Genomic DNA, 22,376 nt, shown 5'->3' on the forward strand with positions numbered 1-22,376 from the left:
GTCATCTAAATCTGAAATCATTCAGGCCTGTTCAGGATTAGGCTGTCCATCTGTAGTTTTATTATCCATTTTTCTTTTAATGGTTTACACACATGAGGAGCTCTCATTGAGAGCAACAGAATGAGAGAAGAGGGAGAGAAAGAACTCGTAGCAGGCATAAAACCATGGAGTCTGATTAGCTGAAGTTATAAAAATGATTGATGCCTGCAAACATTATTTCTACTTGCCTTGTTTGCCTCTGAGGTTTACATCACTTCACAGAGCTACCCAGATATATTTAGCAAAGTGAAAAATGGGAGGGGCATTCAAAGACCTGCAAATATTTACAATTTTTTATTTTTATATATATATGTGTGTGTGTGTGTGTGTGTGTGTGTGTGTGTGTGTGTGTGTTTTCGTAGATTTTCACGGGTACAGGTATGACTGTCTTGGTATATTCAGGTTTCTTCCCGTGTAGGAATCCTACACAGGAAGAAACCCGAATATACCAAGACTGTCATATATATATATGTCACATGGTTTGTTTGTTTTTTTGCTGAATTTGAAAATTAAGGGAGACTAGGATAGATCTATTTCGGTCTTATTTTGGCCTCATCAGCTAGCCATACCCACTGGGACTTGAACCTGCAACCTTTGCCTTGTAAGGCAGAGAATTATCCTCTAGGCTACAGTATCCAATCCCTTCACCTCTGCACTAGGGAAGGGTTACATATTTTTGTGTCGAATCACCCTGGTGTATTGAAGGAACATCACAGCTCCTTATATATATATATTTCAGGTATTTGCCATAGGTATCTTCTTTAAAAATCAAAAACTGTAACAACCAGGGGTGGGCTATTGCCCTGACAGGGGGGGCACAGTGGGGTAGCAAAAATGGAGCTCCACCACAGAGCCCCCAATTTACACGGAAAGATGTTGAAAGAAAATGTAGGGCGTCCTCTTTGGGCAGCCTCTGCGTTCTTCCCGAAAGCGTTTAAAAACCCCAAAGCCTGTGATTTTGCTACAAACAAAAGTGTCTTGGAAAAGTATCAGGAGATCAGGAGATTGTATCAGGAAAGACTTCATGAACTCCATCTGTATAGTCTGGAGGACAGAAGGGAAAAGGGGGGACACGATAGAAACATTTAAATATGTGAAAGGGGGAAAGGTGCATTGCTTTCTTGGTGACCCTCGTATAATGCTTTTGTAAAAACACACTCAGAATTCTAGATCCAGTTTTGGTCACCAGAATATGAAAAAGATGTTGAGACTCTAGAAAGAGTGCAGAGAAGAACAATAAAGATGATTAGGGGACTGGAGGTTAAATATACAAAGAACGATTACTGGAACTGGATATGTTTAGTTTAATGAAAACAAGGACTAGGGGGACATGATAGCAATATTCCAGTGTTTGAGAGGCTACTACAAAAAGGAGGGGGTCAACTTATTTTCCAAAGTACCTGAAAGTAGCACAAGAAGCAATGGATGGAAGCTAACCAAGAATTTTTTTCCTAACAGTTAGAATAAAATTGAAGGGGTCCAAAGACTGGCTACAAAATTGGTGGAAGGTCTTAAGCATAAAACATATCAGGAAAGACTTCATGAACTCAATCTGTAGAGTCTGGAGGACAGAAGGAAAAGGGGGGACATGATCGAAACATTTAAATATAAATGTTGGGTGCAGGATCTCTCCTCCTCCAGATCGCGTCGCTGGGAAAAAAGATCCGGGGAAAGTTTCTCGTTCGCTCTCTGCCCGCGAGCGGCTCCGAAGCAGCAGCAGCGCCGGCTTCTCCCGTTCGCCGCCGGTCGCCTCCCCGTTCGCCTCCAATATAAGACATACCCTGAAAGTAAGACATAGTGGGGCTTTTGGGGATAAAAAGAAAGTAAGACACTGTCTTACTTTCGGGGAAACACGGTAGTTTTTCTCATCATTCCTTTCACCCATTTCCTCCCATGTTGACTGTATGACTGTAACTTGTTGCGTATATCCTAGGATTTTTATTAATATTACTTCTTCATTGCTTATTTGACCCCTCTGACAATCATTAACTGTTGGACCACATGATTCTTGACAAATGTATATTTTTTTATTTTATGTATGCTAAGAGCATGTGCACCAAGACAAATTCCTTGTGTGTCCAATCACACCTGGCCAATAAAAATTCTATTCTATTCTATTCTATTCTGTCCTTTCATTGTTCTGTAGCTTCTCACTTCTAGGATGTGGGTGGATTCGATGACCTTCTTGTTTTGTGTCCATTGATATGGGGATTGTTTTGAGGGTCTTGGAAAATCCTTGGTCAAGCCACAGGGTTGTCAAGCCACTCCCATCTAGTCACATGGCCGACAAGCCACTCCTACCTGGTCACATGACCATGAAGCCACACCCACAAAATAAACCACACCCACAGTGTGCTTTTCTATCCCAGGCAGGATTTTATACCCTTCGATCAAGTCACCCCTTAAATGCCGTCTTTAAAGGCTGAAGAGACCGAGGCGTTGTAACCTGGTTTCCTAAGGGAGGGGCTCCATTTCCTTGATCATTCTTGTTGCCCTTTTTTGCACCTTTCCCAGTTCCATTCTATCCTTCTTGAGGTGCGGTGACCAACGTCTGATTTGGAGGTTGCAAAGGCTCTGCTGCCCATGAATATTATCTGTTCTTCTAATTTATAGAGCTGATCCTATTTGTTTATTTCTCCACTTCCTGCTTGATAGATAAAGGGAACGATTGCAAAAATATATATATATATATTTTGCACATAATGTACTGCACAATAGGGAAACAAGAATTACTGAAAGCAGTTTCACTGTTCTATCTTTGAAAAATCTTTTCAACATTAGCAGAGCGCTGATTAGCATCGATAAATAGGCACATTTATGGAAATTTATGTCTTCCAGTTTTTCTTATTTGAATTGTGATTCTCCCTATTCAATAAAGCACCTGACTCCCTAAGAACGCTGGTGCGTTTTTTTTTTCCATCTTGTGAATTAGCTAAAAAAAAATCTTAGCTTATTTTTAATACTAGTTAAATCAGGAAGTATTAACAATTATCAAAAAACAAGGAAGATATAAATACTGTAGTTCATTATGAAAAACCAGTAAAATGCCAGGCATTTCACTAATCTGTGCTGGGGAATTTCATTTTCTCTGTTGAAAATTGAACTTTTGCAAGGGATTTATCATGCTAAAATAAATACGATAATAATTAAGATGCCAAACAAGACATATTTTTAGTCCGTGTTTATTTTTGCATGTAATCTACTATAAATCTACTCCCTCGTTTTTCTACATTGATCTGAATACCCTGCACAATTTACAATCAAATCTGCCAGATGTATATTATTTTAAAGTGTGCGTTCTTAACAGAATTCCTCTTAAACTGTGGATGTGGGAGTGCACTTGATCAATTTCTTCATTTGTAACTGCATCACAATAAAATTACAGATATTCCAAACTGCTCATTAGTTTGACAGAGATACATGAAGTCAATTCTTACAATTTGCAAACATCCGATTTCTTAGACCTGTTTATCTGCGTCTTATCATAAATGGCCTTTTCTTGTATATTTGCCAGCCGGTATGTAGGCATTCTTGGCAAATGAAGTTTGATGTGCAGAGGTTGGGAAAATAGTGTAGAGGTTCTGTCATTTTTTTCCACTTCTTGTCAAAGAGATGGTCCAAGCAAGCCTAGGAGGGCAGGGAATGGCATATACACTGGTACCTCTACCTAAGAACGCCTCGACTTATGAACTTTTCTAGATAACAACCGGATGTTCAAGATGTTTTTGCCTCTTCTCAAGAACCATTTTCCACTTACAAACCTGAGCCTCCAAAACTGTAACCGGAAAAGGCAGAGAGAAGCCTCCATGGGGCCTCTTTAGGAATCTCCTGGGAGGAAACAGAGCCGGAAAGAGCAGGGAGAAGCCTCCATGGGGCCTTTCTAGGAATCTCCTGGGAGGAAACAGGGTCAGGAAAGACATGCAGTAGCCTCTGTGGGGCCTCTCTAGGAATCTCTTTGGGAGGAAACAGGGCCGGAAAGGGCAGGGAGAAGCCTCTGTGGGGCCTCTCTAGGAATCTCCTGGGAGGAAACAGGGCTGGAAAGGGCATGAAGAAGCCTCTGTGGGGGCTCTCTAGGAATCTCCTGGGAGGAAACAGGGCCGGAAAAGGTGGGGAGAAGCCTCCATGGGGCCTCTCTAGGAATCTCCTGGAAGAAAACAGGGCTGGGAAAGACATGGAGGAGCCTCTGTGGGGCCTCTCTAGGAATCTCCTGGGAGGAAACAGAGCCGGAAAGGGAGGGGAGAGGCCTCTGTGGGGCCTGTCTAGGAATCTCCTGGGAGGAAACATGGATGGAAAAGGCAGGAAGAAGCCACCGTGGGGCCTCTCTTGGAATCTCCTGGGAGGAAACAGGGCCACAAAAGGCGGTGAGAAGCCTCCGTGAGTCCTCTCTAGGAATCTCCTTGTAGGAAACAGGGCCAGAAAATGTGGGGAGAAGCCTCCGTGGGGCCTCTCTAGGAATCTCCTGGGAGGAAACAGGGCCTCCACCCTCCCTGTGGTTTCCCCAATCGCACGCCTTATTTGCTTTTACATTGGTTCCTATGGGAGAAATTGTTTCTTCTTACAAACTTTTCTACTTAAGACCCTGGTCACGGAACAAATTAAGTTTGTAAGTAGAGGTACCACTGTATATTGACTCTCCTCAATTTCCTGATTCCTCTGCCTGACGCCAGCGCTTGCCAAGTCTTGTCCACGCGGCCTTTTCCCTGCCAGTCTGCCCATCCCCGCTCTGGAATTTATCTCCCCGTCCTCCACAATTCTTACAGAGGGAGCAGAATGAAATGCAGATGTAAAATGTGCTCGTAAGAATCTCCTCTCTTGCACCCATCTGCCAGAGAATAGTTTTTAATCTTTAATCCATGAGCAATCAGTGAACACTGGTGAATTGCAAATTACAGATGTTTTAGTGTCTTTGGCATTTTAAGCTTTTCCACTGCTACTCCCAGCCTCGCCTCTTTCCGCGCGCTGCCGATGCTACGCACCATCACCAAAACCATATGACACTGTCATCATTTTGTAATTAAACCTTGATTCACTTTAAATACACAAAGCTGGCTGGGGAGGCAGCTATGGGGAAGCATTTTTAACCCTTTCCTGAGACGCCAGGCTTCTCTGTGAAAAGTCTGGGATGGGATGAAGGACGGGAAAGCGGAGGCCGGTGCTACTCCAAGTTTTCACCTTCCCATTATTTGTTCTTCTGGAGACTCAACTCCTTAAAAGAGTAGGCAAGGGAATATATTGTATATTGTGTATATATATATAAGTGTATATATATATATATAAGTCCCAGTGGGTATGGCTAGCTGATGAGGCCAAAATAAGGCCGAAATAGATCTATCCTAGTTTCCCTTAGAAACATAGAAACCTAGAAGACTGACGGCAGAAAAAGACCTCATGGTCCATCTAGTCTGCCCTTATACTATTTCCTGTATTTTATCTTACAATGGATCTATGTTTATCCCAGGCATGTTTAAATTCAGTTACTGTGGATTTACCAACCACGCCTGCTGGAAGTTTGTTCCAAGGATCTACTACTCTTTCAGTGAAATAATATTTCCTCACATTGCTTTTGATCTTTCCCCCAACTAACTTCAGATTGTGTTCCCTTGTTCTTGGGTTCACTTTCCTATTAAAAACACTTCCCTCTTGGACCTTATTTAACCCTTTAACATATTTAAATGTTTCGATCACGTCCCCCCTTTTCCTTCTGTCCTCCAGACTCTACAGATGGAGTTCATGAAGTCTTTCCTGATAAGCTTTATGCTTAAGACCTTCCACCATTCTTGTAGCCCGTCTTTGGACCCGTTCAATGGAAGAAAGGTATAGGAGATATAGGAGAGCAATAGGACAGGAGACTCAACTCCTTAAAAGAGTAGGCAAGGGAATATATTGTATGCATGCCAACAGTATAGGTTTTTTTTAAAAAGCTCCACAATTTTTTCTCCCTTATGATTGGCAAGACAGACAGACAGACAGACAGACAGATATAGGGAGGGAGGGAGGGAGACACGGTTTAAGAAAACAAATTAACTCTCTTTGATCACAGAAATTTACAATGAACAGTCCTTACAGTGTGACAACGAGGATCCAGTTCAAAGACACAAGTTGTTACAAAGGCTTTTACATCTAGAGTAGAATATTTTTCCACAAAAATATCCAAAGCAATTTTGTAACTGCATTCTATGGTTGGCAAAGGCAAAGTTTTTCATGAATTGTATCATTACATCATTACATCCTTTCAAATATGTTCACCTATACTTTTATATCTTTTCTTCTATTCTTTTCTTTACTTATATTATTACATATCTTTCTCTTCAATGTGTATTATGTATTGGACTAAATAAATGAATGAATGAATGAATGAATGAATGAATGAATAAATGAATGAATAAATAATAGATTCCACGTTTTCAACTAATAACTGAACAGCACACTAACACATTTAAACATAATTTCTGTTTCCCAAATCATCTTAATAAGTGTTAGAAAATTAAACTAAAACACGATAAATATTAAACAAGTCCAAATCCTAAAATATCAAAGTTCCTATCAAAGTTATTTCCTAAATGTATCAACGTCCTTGTTCCCCTGACCCAATCCCTTTTCTAGAATTGAAATGACATTGAGAGGTTAAAGTGCCACAATTCGTTAATTGGTTTTATTTTCAAAAATCCAATTCAGTTTTGATTTTGAAAGCTGACTGTTTATTCAGGTCAATCTATTTTTATTTATTTATTTATTTTCCCCAATACATAATACACATTGAAGAGAAAGATATGTAATAATATAAATAAAGAAAAGAATAGAAGAAAAGATATAAAAGTATAGGTGAACATATTTGAAAGGAAAAAAGATAAATGAGATGAAGGAGAGACAATTGGACAGGGGACGGAAGGCACACTGGTGCACTTATGCATGCCCCTTACTGACCTCTTAGGAACCTGGAGAGGTCAATCGTGGATAGTCTAAGGGAAAAATGTTGGGGGTTAGGGGTTGACACTACTGAGTCCGGTAATGAGTTCCACGCTTCGACAACTTGGTAGCTGAAGTCATATTTTTTGCAGTCAAGTTTGGAGCGGTTAACATTAAGTTTGAATCTGTTGCGTGCTCTTGTGTTGTTGCGGTTGAAGCTGAAGTAGTCATTGACAGGTAGAACGTTGCAGCATATGATCTTGTGGGCAATACTTAGATCATTTTTTAGGCGACGTAGTTCTAAGCTTTCTAGACCTAGGATTGATAGTCTGGTTTCGTAGGGTCTTCTGTTTCGAGTGGAGGAGTGAAGGGCTCTTCTGGTGAAGTATCTTTGGACATTTTCAAGGGTGTTGATGTCCGAGATGTGGTATGGGTTCCAGACAGATGAGCTGTATTCAAGGATGGGTCTGGCAAAAGTTTTGTAGGCTCTAGTCAGTAGTGTGAGATTGCCTGAGCAGAAGCTGCGTAGGATCAGGTTAACAACTCTACAAGCCTTTTTGGCGATATTGTTGCAGTGGGCTTTGGAACTTAGTTTAGTTTAGTTTAGTTTATTTAGATTTGTATGCTCGGGGCGGCTAACAACAATAAAAAACAATGTAACAAATCTAATATTAAAAAGTAATCTAAAAAAACCCAATTTAAGAGACCAATCATACCGACAAGCATACCATGTATAAATTCTATAAGCCTAGGGGGAAGGGAGAAAAATTTTTCAATTCCCCCATGCCTGACGACAGAGGTTTGTTTTAAGCAGCTTGCGAAAGGCAAGGGGGGTGGGGGCAACTCTGATATCTGGGGGGAGCTGGTCCCAGAGGGTCGGGGCCGCCACAGAGAAGGCTCTTCCCCTGGGTCCCGCCAAATGACCTTGTTTCGTCGATGGGACCCGGAGAAGGCCAACTCTGTGGGACCTAACTGGTTGCTGGGAGTCGTGCGGCAGAAGGCGGTCCCGGAGATATTCTGGTCCGGTGCCATGAAGGGCTTTATAGGTCATAACCAACACTTTCAATTGTGACCGGAAACTGATCAGCAACCAATGCAACTTAGATCATTTGATATTAGTATTCCAATACTACTATTGATATTTGATATTAGTATTCAAGTCAATCTCCGCAAGTGAGTCCTTGGCCGTGCCTCTTAGCAATCAAAGCACAATTATTAGAGTGCACAACTTGTAATCATAGCTTGTTCCAGTGGACATGGTCCTCTTCCTTCGACGGAGGTCAGCGTGTTCCTGAGTCCAGCAAATTAAAACCAACTAGGCAGCACAGACAGGCCTAGCATAGCTGTTATATTTTTTTAGAACAATAATTACTGCAGATATCTAGCTGATAACAAAGTAGTGGAGGGAGAGTTTATTCCTAAATAATTTGCCCAGCAGTGAAATCTACCGAGCTTTCTCACCAGTTTGGATGTGTGCAATTCAGTTCCTCGTGTTGTGGTGACCCCCAACCATAAGTCTAGCACCAATTCTCCCAACAGAGCTTTAAGCTGATTGGAAGAAAGGTCAGAGGGACACCCCCATTGTAAATGCCTGAGTGGTCAGATTGCAAAAATATGTCCCAAGGCACCAGAATAGAAGCTTTACTTCCAAACACGGTGGGAAATTTGTCTTTTCCCCTGGTCTTAGGCAACCCCATGAAACGGTCGCTCGACCCCCAAAGGGGTCCCGACCCCCAGGTGGAGAACCACTGATATACATCCTTTGTCCCACATAGGAAAACTCACACTCGCTTGGCAGAGCCTAGTGGAAGAGCCTCCTCTGTGGTGGCCCCGACACTCTGCAATCAGCTCCCCCCCCCCCGGAGATTCGTACTGCCCCCACTCTCCTCACCTTCTGCAAGAGTCTTATGCCACCAGGCTTGGGGCGATTAGATCTCAGCCCCCTGGCTGACAAATGTCTGTATGATTGTTGTTTGAATGGGTTTGACTGATTTTTAACAAAGCTTGGGTTTTTAGATTGTTTGTTTAATTTTAATTTCATTGGATTTAGCTATTGTAATTGCTGTTTTTATATGGTGTAAGCCGCCCCGAGTCCTTGGATAAGGACGGCATATAAATCCAATAGATAGATAGATAGATAGATAGATAGATAGATAGATAGATAGATAGATAGATAGATAGATAGACAGACAGACAGACAGACAGACAGACAGACAGACAGACAGACAGACAGACAGACAGACAGACAGACAGACAGACAGACAGACAGAGGGATGGAGGGATAGATGGAGGGAGGGAGGGATAGGTAGGTAGGTAGGTAGGTAAGTGATAGATAGATAGATAGATAGATAGATAGATAGATGGATGGATGGATGGATGGATGGATGGATGGATGGATGGATGGATGGATGGATGGATGGATGGATGGACGGAGGGAGGGAGGGATTGATAGATAGATAGGTAGGTAGGTAAGTAAGTGATAGATAGATAGACAGACAGACAGACAGACAGACAGACAGACAGACAGACAGATAAATTACATTGATCAAACTTACCGTCCACTCTAAACAAAAAAACAAAAAAATAGAAAATAAAGATACTGTATATATATTTTGGGAACATGAATGAAAAATGACCTGCTCTGAAATTAAATAAAACCTTTGTGCCTAGTAAATTGGAGCTTTTATTAGTTGGTTCAGGATATTACAACTACATAAAGCAAATATATTGGAACAAGGGGAAACACCTGGTAAATTACCAAGCTCTTGATTAAAACAGCAATAATAAAGAGGAACCATTTTTAGTACTAAAAACACACAGTGCAAAGTACACAGAGTGATCTAATAAATAGGTTTGTTTGCATTTTTATGCTTGATTCAAGACTATTGACTAAGAAATTAGTAATTTTAAAATTATATCATTCCTCTGAACCAAATCGTTCATCTAGCTGTAGCTTTATCGTTTCATGTCATTTATTAAATTTTCATGTCATTTATTAAAGCTATGAAAACACAAATACTCCCGATACTTATTTTATTTATTTATTTATTTATTTATTTATTAGATTTGTATTAGATTTGTATGCCTTATCACTATTCTACTGGTCTGCATATAACATTTATTGTTTATTTATTATTGTTGATTGCATGCATATATGCTATATTTTGGGAAGTTAGTTGTGATGTTTCTATGGAATTTATTTATTCCAGTTATAGCTGCGTTGGCTTCAGGTAGCAAAAACCAGAAGGATCTAATAGCAGTCACAATTCAAAGTGTTGGTTATGACCTATAAATCCCTACATGGCAATGGACCAGATTACCTCCGGAACCGCCTGCTACCGCACGAATCCCAGCGACCGATAAGGTCCCACAGAGTTGGCCTTCTCTGGGTCCTGTCGACAAAACAATGTCGTTTGGCGGGCCCCAGGGGAAGAGCCTTCTCTTTGGCGGCCCCGGCCCTCTGGAACCAACTCCCCCGGGAGATTAGAACTGCCCCCACCCTCCCTGTCTTTCGTAAACTACTCAAGACTCATTTATACCGCCAGGCATGGGGGAGTTGAGATAGCTCTTCCCCCTAGGCCATTACAAGTTATGCATGGTATGTTTGTGTGTATGTTTGGTTTTATAATAGGGGTTTTTAGTTGTTTTTATTATTGGATTGTACATGTTGTGTTTATTATTGTTGTTAGCCACCCCAAGTCTGCGGAGAGGGGTGGCATACAAATCCAATAAATTATTATTATTATTAATTATCTGTTCTGACTGGGGGGAAAATTACTAAAACTACATCAATAGTATAATATAAGGTGATAGAACTTACAGTAAATTATGATGTGCCCCCTAGGGAGTCATACGGCACTGAACATATTTGTGAAAGCTGAAAATCTTTCTGAGTACTAATAGTATTTATGATATGGGTAGATTGAAGCCATCAGGATGTCTAATTGTTAGTGTTGCCTTTCAGGAAAAGAAAATATAAAGCCTGCAAGACAGATTTTTGCGGGAACAAGGAATGTAAGAAGAATAAACACGGAAAAGCTCAAAAGTCTGAAAATTGAAAACAAGCTATACGTTGACATCTTAGACACCGGACAAATGAAATGGATTGGAAAGGATTTTACTTCTCACGACATGAAAAGCAAAGAAACAGTTTGCTTTGGATCAGAAAGAATATTGCAAAATCAGTAGAACGCTATAAAATAATATCAAACAACCAGCGAAGGGCTGCAAAAATTTTTGCTACCATACTTGTCGGTGTGGCTTATTTTGTGGGTGTGGCTTGCTGGCCATGTGACCAGGTGGGAGTGGTTTGATGATCATGTGACCAGGGGGTGGCTTAAAGGTCATGTGACTGGCTTAAAGGTGGCCAACTTGAGATCACTCACGTCAAGGGTTTGGGTTAGGGTTAGGGTGCCTGGCCTCTCCTCACCTCAAAGAGATACAATTCATAGAAACATAGAAACATAGATGATTGACAGCAGAAAAAGACCTCCTGGTCCAACTAGTCTGCCATTATTATTATTATTATTATTATTATTATTATTATTATTAATTAGATTTGTATGCCACCCCTCTCTGCAGACTCGGAGAGGCTCACAACAACAAAACAGTACAAATCCAATAGTTAAAACAATTTAAAACCCTTAGTATACCCTTATACTATTTCCTGTATTTTATCTTTGGATGGATCTATGTTTATCCCAGGCATGTTTAAATTCAGTTCCTGCGGATGATTCCTGTCTATTTACTGTGGATGATTCCTATCTATTCCCCTATCTATTTACTATTACTGAACATCAAAAATATGTTATTTAATTCTATGTATATATGCCACATGTGTACATAGATATTACACACAGGCACACAAAAATATACATTATCTAAACTGTATGTATATGTACACACACACACACACACACACACACACACACACACAGCTCTTCTAAAATTATACACATTCAACCTCATTTACCATAATAGGAAAAACATACTCAGAACCCAGAAGTGAAAAAAAGAAAAAAAATCAAATTTTTTCTACCAAGGAAAAGCCAGGCACCCTAATCCAAACTCTTGACGTGAGTGACATTAGGTTGGCCTCCTTTAAGCCAGTCACATGACCTTTAAGCCACCCCCCTGGTCACATGATCGTCAAGCCACTCCCACCTGTTCACATGATCAGCAAGCCACACCCACAAAATAAGGTACGCCCACAGTGTGGTAGAAAAAATAATTTGCAGCCCTTCATTGGCTAGACCAGTGATTTTCAACCTTTTTTGGAGCCGCGGCACATTTTTTGCATTTACAAAATCCTGGGGCACACCACCAACCAAAATGACACAAAATGACACTCTAAGACACTCTCCTCTCTTTTTCCATCCATGTCTCCTCCCCCCATGTGTGTGTGTGTGTATACACACTCTTCAACCATTTCCAAAAACAGGTGAGGGCTGGGCTTTTTTCTCTCTCTCTTATTCTTTGGGTGCTTTTTATCATATGCTTTAAATCAAGAGTCACTTCTCTCTTTTGTTTCTCTCTCTTTCCTCTCATTCGCTGCCTCAATCATTTTCTCATTTCTTTTTTTCCTCCCCTTTTTCCTCATTTCTCTCTCTCTCTCTCTTTCTCCCTTCCTCTCCTTTTCTCTCTCCCTCTCTTGCTTTCTTTCTCTCTCTCTCACTCTTGCTTTCTCTCTCTTTCTCTCTTTTCTTTCTCTCTCTTGCTTTCGCTCTCTCTCTCTCTTTCTTTCTTTCTTTCTCTCACTCACTCTCTCTCTCTCTCAGCAAAAAATTGCAAGACTGGAACCTGAGCTTCCTTCTTCGCGGCACACCTGACCATGTCTCGCGGCACGGTAGTGTGCCACGGCACACTGGTTGAAAAACACTGGGCTAGACAATACTTTTAAGAAGCCTACTCAATACTTTCAGTGCCTGTGTGAGTCCACGGAAAGTTAGAATAAAATGTTATGAATCAACAATCAGTAACTATTGGAGTACAAACTATTACAATTGGAAGCTTCATTAGTTAAGCTATTTAAACTGAACCGAACAAGGCACTCGAGCATGGAATAGAAGAAGAAGAAGAAAAAGCAGGCTTCTGTCTGGGAAGTACAAGATGACCTCTTCTCGTTGTTAGAAATTTATCCAAATCCAGATGATGTGATAACATGACCCAAAGATATAACCTAACATGACAATCTCCCTCTACAAACACACTAAAACAAGCAACAGCTAAGCAATAACAAGTAAGCAAAACTCGCAGTGTGTTTTGTGTTGGCTGAACGCTAGCATCGCTACCCCTGAAATGCTCAGCACGTAATCTTTGTAACAAATTCAAACTTGATCCTTTAATTGTCGTACGTAGGCTTATCCACCTGCTCGCAAACCTTCTGTTTTATAATGTAACTGCCTTGCCCAGTATGGACATCAAATGAGTGAAGTTTCCTCCTACTTCCTCTTTTTAGAAATGGAGATGACATTTCTTCTCTCCAGCCTTTTGGGAATTTACCAGTCTCCCAGAAATGAAAGTGGATCTGCAGTCTATCTGTCTGTCTGTCTGTCTGTCTGTCTGTCTGTCTGTCTGTCTGTCTGTCTGTCTGTCTATCTATCATCATTATCTATCTATCTATCATCATTATCTATCTATCTATCTATCTATCTATCTGTTGTGATTCAGCCTGAGGCTCCTCAGGGACCGGCTGCGTCTCTGCTGGATCCAGGCCCGGAGGAGGAGGACAGTGAACAGGAGGGGGAGGACCAGGCAGACGGGGGAGAGGAACGTCAGGAAGAGGATGAGGGGGAGCAGCCTGAGAGCCCCGGGGGGGGGGGCTCTCCCCAGCCAGTAGCCTGGCCTCATTGGATGAGGAAGCACAGGCTATAATTGACATGAGACAGCGACGTGCAGCTCAGAGACGGGACCAATTAGAAAGGTATTGGCATCCCTGAATTGGCAACAGCTGGGTTTGGGTGTGGTTCTCCTCAGCAGGGTTTAAAAGGCAGGCAAGCCCTTTCAGCCATGTGGAGCATTATCAACTGGAAGTTCTGTGACCCTGCTTTGCTTCTCGGCGTCTCTGATCTTGGCTTGTGGCCTAGAAGACTGGAAGACTTGGGGGAGGCGTGGGTTTGTTATCTCCAGCGTTGTTTTTGACAGCAAGAATCTGTTTTACTTCATGGCCTTCATGAAACATCTTTAAGTTTCAGTGTGTTCCTGTTTGTAAGGACATTTTCTGTTACCTGTGTTTGCTTTGAATTCTATAAACTGCCTTTGATTTTTACCAGTGTGTCTGACTTCTCTTTTTGGGTTGGTGTTTGCTGGAGGGACCCAGACAGAACACTATCTATCTATCTATCTATCTATCTATCTATCTATCTATCTATCTATCTATCTATCTATCTATCTATCTATCTTTTGTCCAAATGAAATGGATTGGAAAATACATTACTTATACCCCAGTAAAATATACTAGAGAAAGAATAGAAGTGAAAATATAGGAATAGAATGTATACCCTAACCCTAACCCTAAAATGGTCACCTAACATCAAAAACATCATCAAAAAAGCACAACAAAGAATGTTCTTTCTGCGCCAGCTCAGGAAGCTCAAACTGCCCAAGGAGCTGCTGATACAGTTCTACAGAGGAATTATTGAGTCTGTCATCTGCACCTCTAGAACTGTCCGGTTTGGTGCTGCAACCCAACAGGACCGACACAGACTTCAGAGGAGAATCAGAACTGCAGAAAAAACAATTGCTGCCAACCTGCCTTCCATTGAGGACCTGTATACTGCACGAGTCAAAAAGAGGGCGGGGAAAGTATTTACTGACCCCTCACATCCTGGACACAAATTGTTTCAACTCCTACCCTCAAAACGTCGCTACAGAGCACTGCACACCAAGACAACTAGACACAAGAACAGTTTTTCCCCGAACGCCATCACTCTACTAAACAAATAATTCCCTCAACACTGTCAGACTTTCTACTAAATCTGCACTTCTATTCTACTAGTTTTTCTCATCATTCCTTTCACCCATTTCCTCCCATGTTGACTGTATGACTGTAACTTGTTGCTTATATCCTAAGATTTTTATTAATATTGCTTCTTCATTGCTTATTTGACCCCTATGACAATCATTAAGTGTTGTACCAGATGATTCTTGACAAATGTATATTTTATTTTATGTACGCTGAGAGCACATGCACCAAGACAAATTCCTTGTGTGTCCAATCACACTTGGCCAATAAAATTCTATTCTATTCTAATAAAAATATTATGAGAGTAGTATAAGAAGAATAGAATAGAAAAATAGTAGATACGATATAGGAGAGGCAATAGGACAGGGGACGGGAGGCACGCTGGTGCACTTATTCACGCTCCTTACTGACCTCTTAGGAATCTGGAGAGGTCAGCCGTGGATAGTCTAAGGGTAAAATGTTGGGAGTTAGGGGAAGATACTACAGAGTCCGGTAATGAGTTCCACGCTTCGACAACTCGATTACTAAAGTCGTATTTTTTACAGTCCTGTTTGGAGCAGTTAATATTAAGCTAGTATCTGTTGTGTGTTCTTGTGTTGTTGTGGTTGAAGCTGTTGACAGGCAGGAGGTTGCAGCATATGATCTTGTGGGCAATGCTTAGATCCTGTTTAAGGTGTCGTAGTGAAGTTCCCTCTTTGAAGAACCCTGTTGAGCCACCCCGAGTTAAGTTATGGGAAGATCGGCAGATAGATTAGATAGAGATGATAGATAGAGATGAATGATAGATAGACATAGGAGAGAAAGAGAGAGAGAGAGAGAGAGAGAGATGGAGATATCATGCTTCCCTGAAAATAAGATACTGTGTTAGATTATTATTTTTTTGAACCCTGAAATAAGTGCTTGGCCTTATTGAAAAACCCCAGTTGGGCTTATTATCAGAATAGAATAGAATAGAATTTTTATTGGCCAAGTGTGATTGGACACACAAGGAATTTGTCTTGGTGCATATGCTCTCAGCGTACATAAAATAAAATATACATTTGTCAAGAATCATGTGGTACAACACTTAATGATTGTCATAGGGGTCAAATAAGCAATGAAGAAGCAATATTAATAAAAATCTTAGGATATACGCAACAAGTTACAGTCATACAGTCAACATGGGAGGAAATGGGTGATAGGAATGATGAGAAAAACTAGTAGAATAGAAGTGCAGATTTAGTAGAAAGTCTGACAGTGTTGAGGGAAATATTTGTTTAGTCGAGTGATGGCGTTCGGAAAAAAACTGTTCTTGTGTCTAGTTGTCTTGGTGTGCTGTGCTCTGTAGCGATGTTTTGAGGGTAGGAGTTGAAACAATTTGTGTCCAGGATGTGAGGGGTCAGTAAATATTTTCCCTGCCCTCTTTTTGACTCGTGCAGTCTACAGGTCCTCAATGGAAGGCAGGTTGGCAGCCATTGTTTTTTCTGCAGTTCTGATTCTCCTCTGAAGTCTGTGTCGGTCCTGTTGGGTTGCAGCACCAAACCAGACAGTTCTAGAGGTGCAGATGACAGACTCAATGATTCCTTTGTAGAACTGTATCAGCAGCTCCTTGGGCAGTTTGAGTTTCCTGAGCTGGCGCAGAAAGAACATTCTTTGTTGTGCTTTTTTGATGATGTTTTTGATGTTAGGTGACCATTTTAGGTCTTGAGATATGATAGAACCTAGAAATTTGAAGGTCTCTACTGTTGATACTGTGTTGTCTAGTATTGTGAGAGGTGGAAGGGTGGAAGGGTTTCTCTGAAAGTCTACCACCATTTCTACGGTTTTGAGGGTGTCTTATTTGAGGATGTCTTATTTAGGAAAATCCAGGATGCGTGCACAGCTGTGTGTCCCCATGTGATAAATGGCTTTCACGCATGCACAACAAGCCAAATCTTGCACAAGGATGCACGCAAGAGTGAGATTTTGGCTATTTGTGACAAATTTTTGCTTCTGCGCATGCGCAGAAATATTTGCAAAAATAGCTAAAATCTCACTCCGGCAGCCAAATTTTGTGCTGACGGGCACGTGCGCAACTAATGGACACACACATGCCCACGACAACCTCCAAGGGAGCACCACTAGGAGGTAAGAAGAGCAGCCCTTCACTGCTTGAAAGCCAATGTACAATTGCCCACATTCCCCCCACAAATAGAGAACACAAGTAGGTTAAAAAGTAAATGTTCAACTTTAATCCACTATACATTATTTAACTGGGTTGACAAGTAACACAGTGAAATACAACGGTGGTTATATATTCTATTTATTCATTCATTCATTTGTCCAATACACAAATACATAGGAAGAAAAATAGACATGTGGTAATATATATAAGGGTAAAAGTGAACTTAGAGGAGAGGATATATGGAAGGAAGAGAATATATATATGATAGGTGAAAGAAAGGAAAGACAATTGGACAGGGGACGAAAGGCACACCAGTGCACTTATGTACGCCCCTTACTGGCCTCTTAGGAACCTGGAGAGGTCAATCGTGGAGAGTCTAAGGGAGAAGTGTTGTGGGTTAGGGGTTGACACAATTGAGTCCGGTAATGAGTTCCACGCTTCGATAACTCGATTGTTGAAATCATATTTTTTACAGTCAAGTTTGGAGCGGTTCGTATTAAGTTTGAATCTGTTGCGTGCTCTTGTGTTGTTGCGGTTGAAGCTGAAGTAGTCATTGACCAGTAGGACGTTGCAGCATATGATCTTGTGGGCAATACTCAAATCGTGTTTTAGGCGCCATAGTTCTAGGCTTTCTAGGCCCAGGATTGTTAGTCTATTTTCGTAGAGTCTTCTGTTTCGAGTGGAGGAGTGAAGGGCTCTTCTGGTGAAGTATCTTTGGACATTTTCAAGGGTGTTGATGTCCGAGATGTGGTATGGGTTCCAGACAGATGAGCTGTATTCAAGGATGGGTCTGGCAAAAGTTTTGTAGGCTCTTGTGAGTAGTGTGAGATTGCCTGAGCAGAAGCTGCGTAGGGTCAGGTTAACAACTCTAGAAGCTTTTTTGGCGATATTGTTGCAGTGGGCTTTAGCACTTAGGTCATTTGATATTAGTTGAAGAGTCGACAGTGGACAATAATAAACGATTCTGCTTAAAATCCAAACAGTAAAACTAAACTCCCACAAAGCATTGCTACAGTATTAAATAACCAGATTCGTTCAAATTAAATGCCCCGTTTTGAAAACGGGAAATGGCAACAATTATGGCATCGGAATCATCTCACACAGATAAATGGAAACGCTTCGGTGAATTAGAGATTTTAAACGTAGCCTAATAATATATATTCCTCCCCCTGTTTTTCTATTTTTTGTTTTTCCGTACGGCTACCAAGAAAGCAAAATAGGATAGAAATATAGAAACATAGAAGTCTGACGGCAGAAAAAGACCTCATGGTCCATCTAGTCTGCCCTTATAGTATTTCCTGTATTTTATCTTACAATGGATATATGTTTATCCCAGGCATGTTTAAATTCAGTTACTGGGGATTTACCAACCACATCTGCTGGAAGTTTGTTCCAAGGATCTACTACTCTTTCAGTCAAATAATATTTTCTCACGTTGCTTTTGATCTTCCCCCCAACTAACCTCAGATTGTGTCCCCTTGTTCTTGTGTTCACTTTCCTATTAAAAACACTTCCCTCCTGAACCTTATTTAACCCTTTAACATATTTAAATGTTTCGATCATGTCCCCCCTTTTCCTTCTGTCCTCCAGACTATATAGATTGAGTTCATGAAGTCTTTCCTGATACGTTTTATGCTTAAGACCTTCCACCATTCTTGTAGCCCGTCTTTGGACCCGTTCAATTTTGTCAATATCTTTTTGTAGGTGAGGTCTCCAGAACTGAACACAATATTCCAAATGTGGTCTCACCAGCGCTCTATATAAGGGGATCACAATCTCCCTCTTCCTGCTTGTTATACCTCTAGCTATGCAGCCAAGCATCCTACTTGCCTTTCCTACCGCCCGACCACACTGCTCACCCATTTGGAGACTGTCAGAAATCACGACCCCTAAATCCTTCTCTTCTGAAGTCTTTGCTAACACAGAACTGCCAATGCAATACTCAGACTGAGGATTCCTTTTTCCCCAAGTGCATTATTTTACATTTGGAACCATTAAACTGCAGTTTCCATTGCTTTGATCTTGTGTGTGTGTGTGATTTATGACAATTGGGTCATGATCATCAAATCTCTTTCAATTGCCAGAAATTTCTGGCCCAGCCAGCTTTATGGTGACAAGCTGCTTTCTGGCAGTTTATGTAAACCGAGGCTGTGTGTCAACCATGCATTTGAAATCTTAGCCCGCAATAAGAGCATCTTTCAGGTGGGTGCCGTTCCACTTTAGTTCTACTTTGATAAAATATGTATTTATTGCTATACACTGATGAACAAGGAATAAAAGCCCTTCCCACCATTGCTCAGGGCCAATCTGAAATAGACTCGTCGGTGGAGAAGATCCCCAGATCACATATCTGTGGGCTTCGTTTTTCATTATGTTCATTGCATACAGCCGTCCTGATCCAATGACGGGCATTTACTTAATGAAGTGTGAAGCCTGCTCTCATTTTCTCCTTCCCATTCCCGCACTTTTCTCTCAGCCTTTTTAACCAGGAAGCCCATGTACCGTCACTGAAGCTAAAGTTCCTGCATGTTCAAGAGGTAAATGCTATTTGTGATACATTGCCCAATTTTAGAATGCCGTTAATGATGCACAAACGGCAGAGTGGTGGATTTTTTTTATTATTATTATTTTTTAGTTTTTGTCAGTGAGAAGAGACTTCAAATGCTGCTCAAGGTTTTTATCCCTCTGTCCCGGTCCCAGTGAAAGGTTGCAAATATTTTTACTACCACACTGCGGGCGTGGCTTATTTTCTGGGTGTGGCTTGTTGGCCATGTGACCAGATGGGAGTGGCTTGATGATCATGTGACCAGGGATGGCTTAAAGGTCATGTGACTGGCTTAAAAGTGGCCAACTTGACGTCACTCACGTCAAGGGTTTGGGTTCGGGTGCCTGGCCTCTCCTGGCCTCAAAGAGACACAATTTCCCTCTCTATTTACTATGACTGAACATCCAAAATATAGATTAGATTAGATTAGATTTATTGGATTTATATGCCGCCCCTCTCTGCAAACTCGGGGCAGCTCACAACAAGGTAAAAACAATACATAATAACAAATCCAATACCCACCAATCCAATTACAATGTTAAGCTAAAAAATTCATAAAAAACAACCCCAGAATATTAAAAAAACAAGCACACAATCAATCTAACACCAAAACAACATGGGCAAGGGGGAGATGTTTCAGTTCCCCCATGCCTGACAGCAGAGGTGGGTTTTAAGGAGTTTGCGAAAGGCAAGGAGGGTGGGGGCAATCCTAATCTTAGGGGGGAGCTGGTTCCAGAGGGTCGGAGCCGCCACAGAGAAGGCTCTTCCCCTGGGTCCCGCCAGACGACATTGTTTAGTCGACGGGACCCGGAGAAGACCCACTGTGTGGGACCTAACCGGTCGCTGGGATTCGTGCGGCAGAAGGCGGTCCCGGAGATATTCTGGTCTGGTGCCATGAAGGGCTTTATAGGTCATAACCAAGATATACTATTTAATTCTGTGTATATATGTCATATGTGTACATACATATTACACACAGGCACAAAAAAATATACATTATCTACTATATAAACACACACAGCTTTTCTAAAACTATACACATTCAACCTCATTTACTGCTATAAGAAAAACATACCCAGAGCCCAGAAGGAGAAAAAAGAAAAAAAAATCAATTTTTTTCTACCAGTTCTTCATACTTGACCAAACGTTTTCTACCAGTTCTGCGTACCTGACCATACCTGTAGGAGCCCATCACTGCCCAGTTCCTGCAGTTGTTTCTTTGTTTATTCATTCATTCATTCATTCATTCATTCATTCATTCATTCGATTTTTATGCCGCCCTTCTCCTTAGACTCAGGGCGGCTTACAACATGTTAGCAATAGCACTTTTTATTTATTTTTTTGAGCAGTGTAATTTCATATATACTTTAAGGATTTATCATGCAGGCTATATTCCCCACCCCCACCCCAAATTGTAAAGAGAAAGAAAGATATAGGTAGCTTAGTTTCGCTCTGCAGTTGTTTTAATAATGTCCATTTGTTTATTGTTTTTATTTTCTTAAATATTTTGAAGTATGTAAGAAATAAAGTCTAGAGTTTACAAAGCTTCAAGTTTCATTTTAAGCTGTACTTGTGCATCGAGTGTCATTGTTGTTTTTTAAAAAACATTTTCCAGATTAAATCAAAATTAGGTTTTGCATGAAGTGGGGTGGAAAGGAAACGTTGCCCTCCCGCCCCCCCCCCCCCGGGCTCAGCCCTACTTTACTCAGCCCCCTACTGAGTAAACAGAGACTATAAGAGGCATGTAAGATGACCATGTTCCAAGGAGCAAATTACTATGTAAGCAAACAGAGTGGAGAGGGCTTTGCCTGCGTAATTCAAGAGGCGAAAGGACAAGAAAGACAGAATAGTACTCAGAGAAACTCTGAATTCTGAATAGCTGCTGATTGCAAGAAAAATGTCCAGAAACCTCCTCTTTGCCTGTTATGGATGGCTGAATGCCTGCTTCCTGCGGGCTCTTTAGACTGGTCAACTGAACGTCCAAGAAGGAAGAAGAAGAAATAAATGCAATCTCAATCTGAGTATTGCATTGGCAGTTCTGTGTTAGCAAAAACTTCAGAAGAGAAGGATTGAGGGGTCGAGATTTCTGACAGTCTCAAAATGGGTGAGCAGTGTGGCCGGGCGGTAGGAAAAGCAAGTAGGATGCTTGGCTGCATAGCTAGAGGTATCACAAGCAGGAAGAGGGAGATTGTGATCCCGCTGTATAGAGCGCTGGTGAGACCACATTTGGAATATTGTGTTCAGTTCCGGAGACCATACCTACAGAAAGATATTGACACAATTGAACGGGTCCAAAGACGGGCTACAAGAATGGTGGAAGGTCTTAAGCATAAAACGTATCAGGAAAGACTTCATGAACTCCATCTGTAGAGTCTGGAGGACAGAAGGAAAAGGGGGGACATGATCGAAACATTTAAATATGTGAAAGGGTTAAATAAGGTTCAGGAAGGAAGTGGTTTTAATAGGAAAGTGAACACAAGAACAAGGGGACGCAATCTGAAGTTAGTTGGGGGAAAGATCAAAAGCAACATGAGAAAATATTATTTGACTGAAAGAGTAGTAGATCCTTGGAACAAACTTCCAGCAGACGTGGTTGGTAAATCCACAGCAACTGAATTTAAACATGCCTGGGATGAACATAGATCCAATGTAAGATAAAATGCAGAAAATAGTATAAGGGCAGACTAGATGGACCATGAGGTCTTTTTCTGCCGTCAGACTTCTATGTTTCTATGTTTCTAATGCTTTTTACTACATTTAGATATTTAAAAATAAAAAAG

This window comes from Erythrolamprus reginae, chromosome 5, assembly GCF_031021105.1.
Source record: "Erythrolamprus reginae isolate rEryReg1 chromosome 5, rEryReg1.hap1, whole genome shotgun sequence".
NCBI lineage: Eukaryota > Metazoa > Chordata > Lepidosauria > Squamata > Dipsadidae > Erythrolamprus > Erythrolamprus reginae.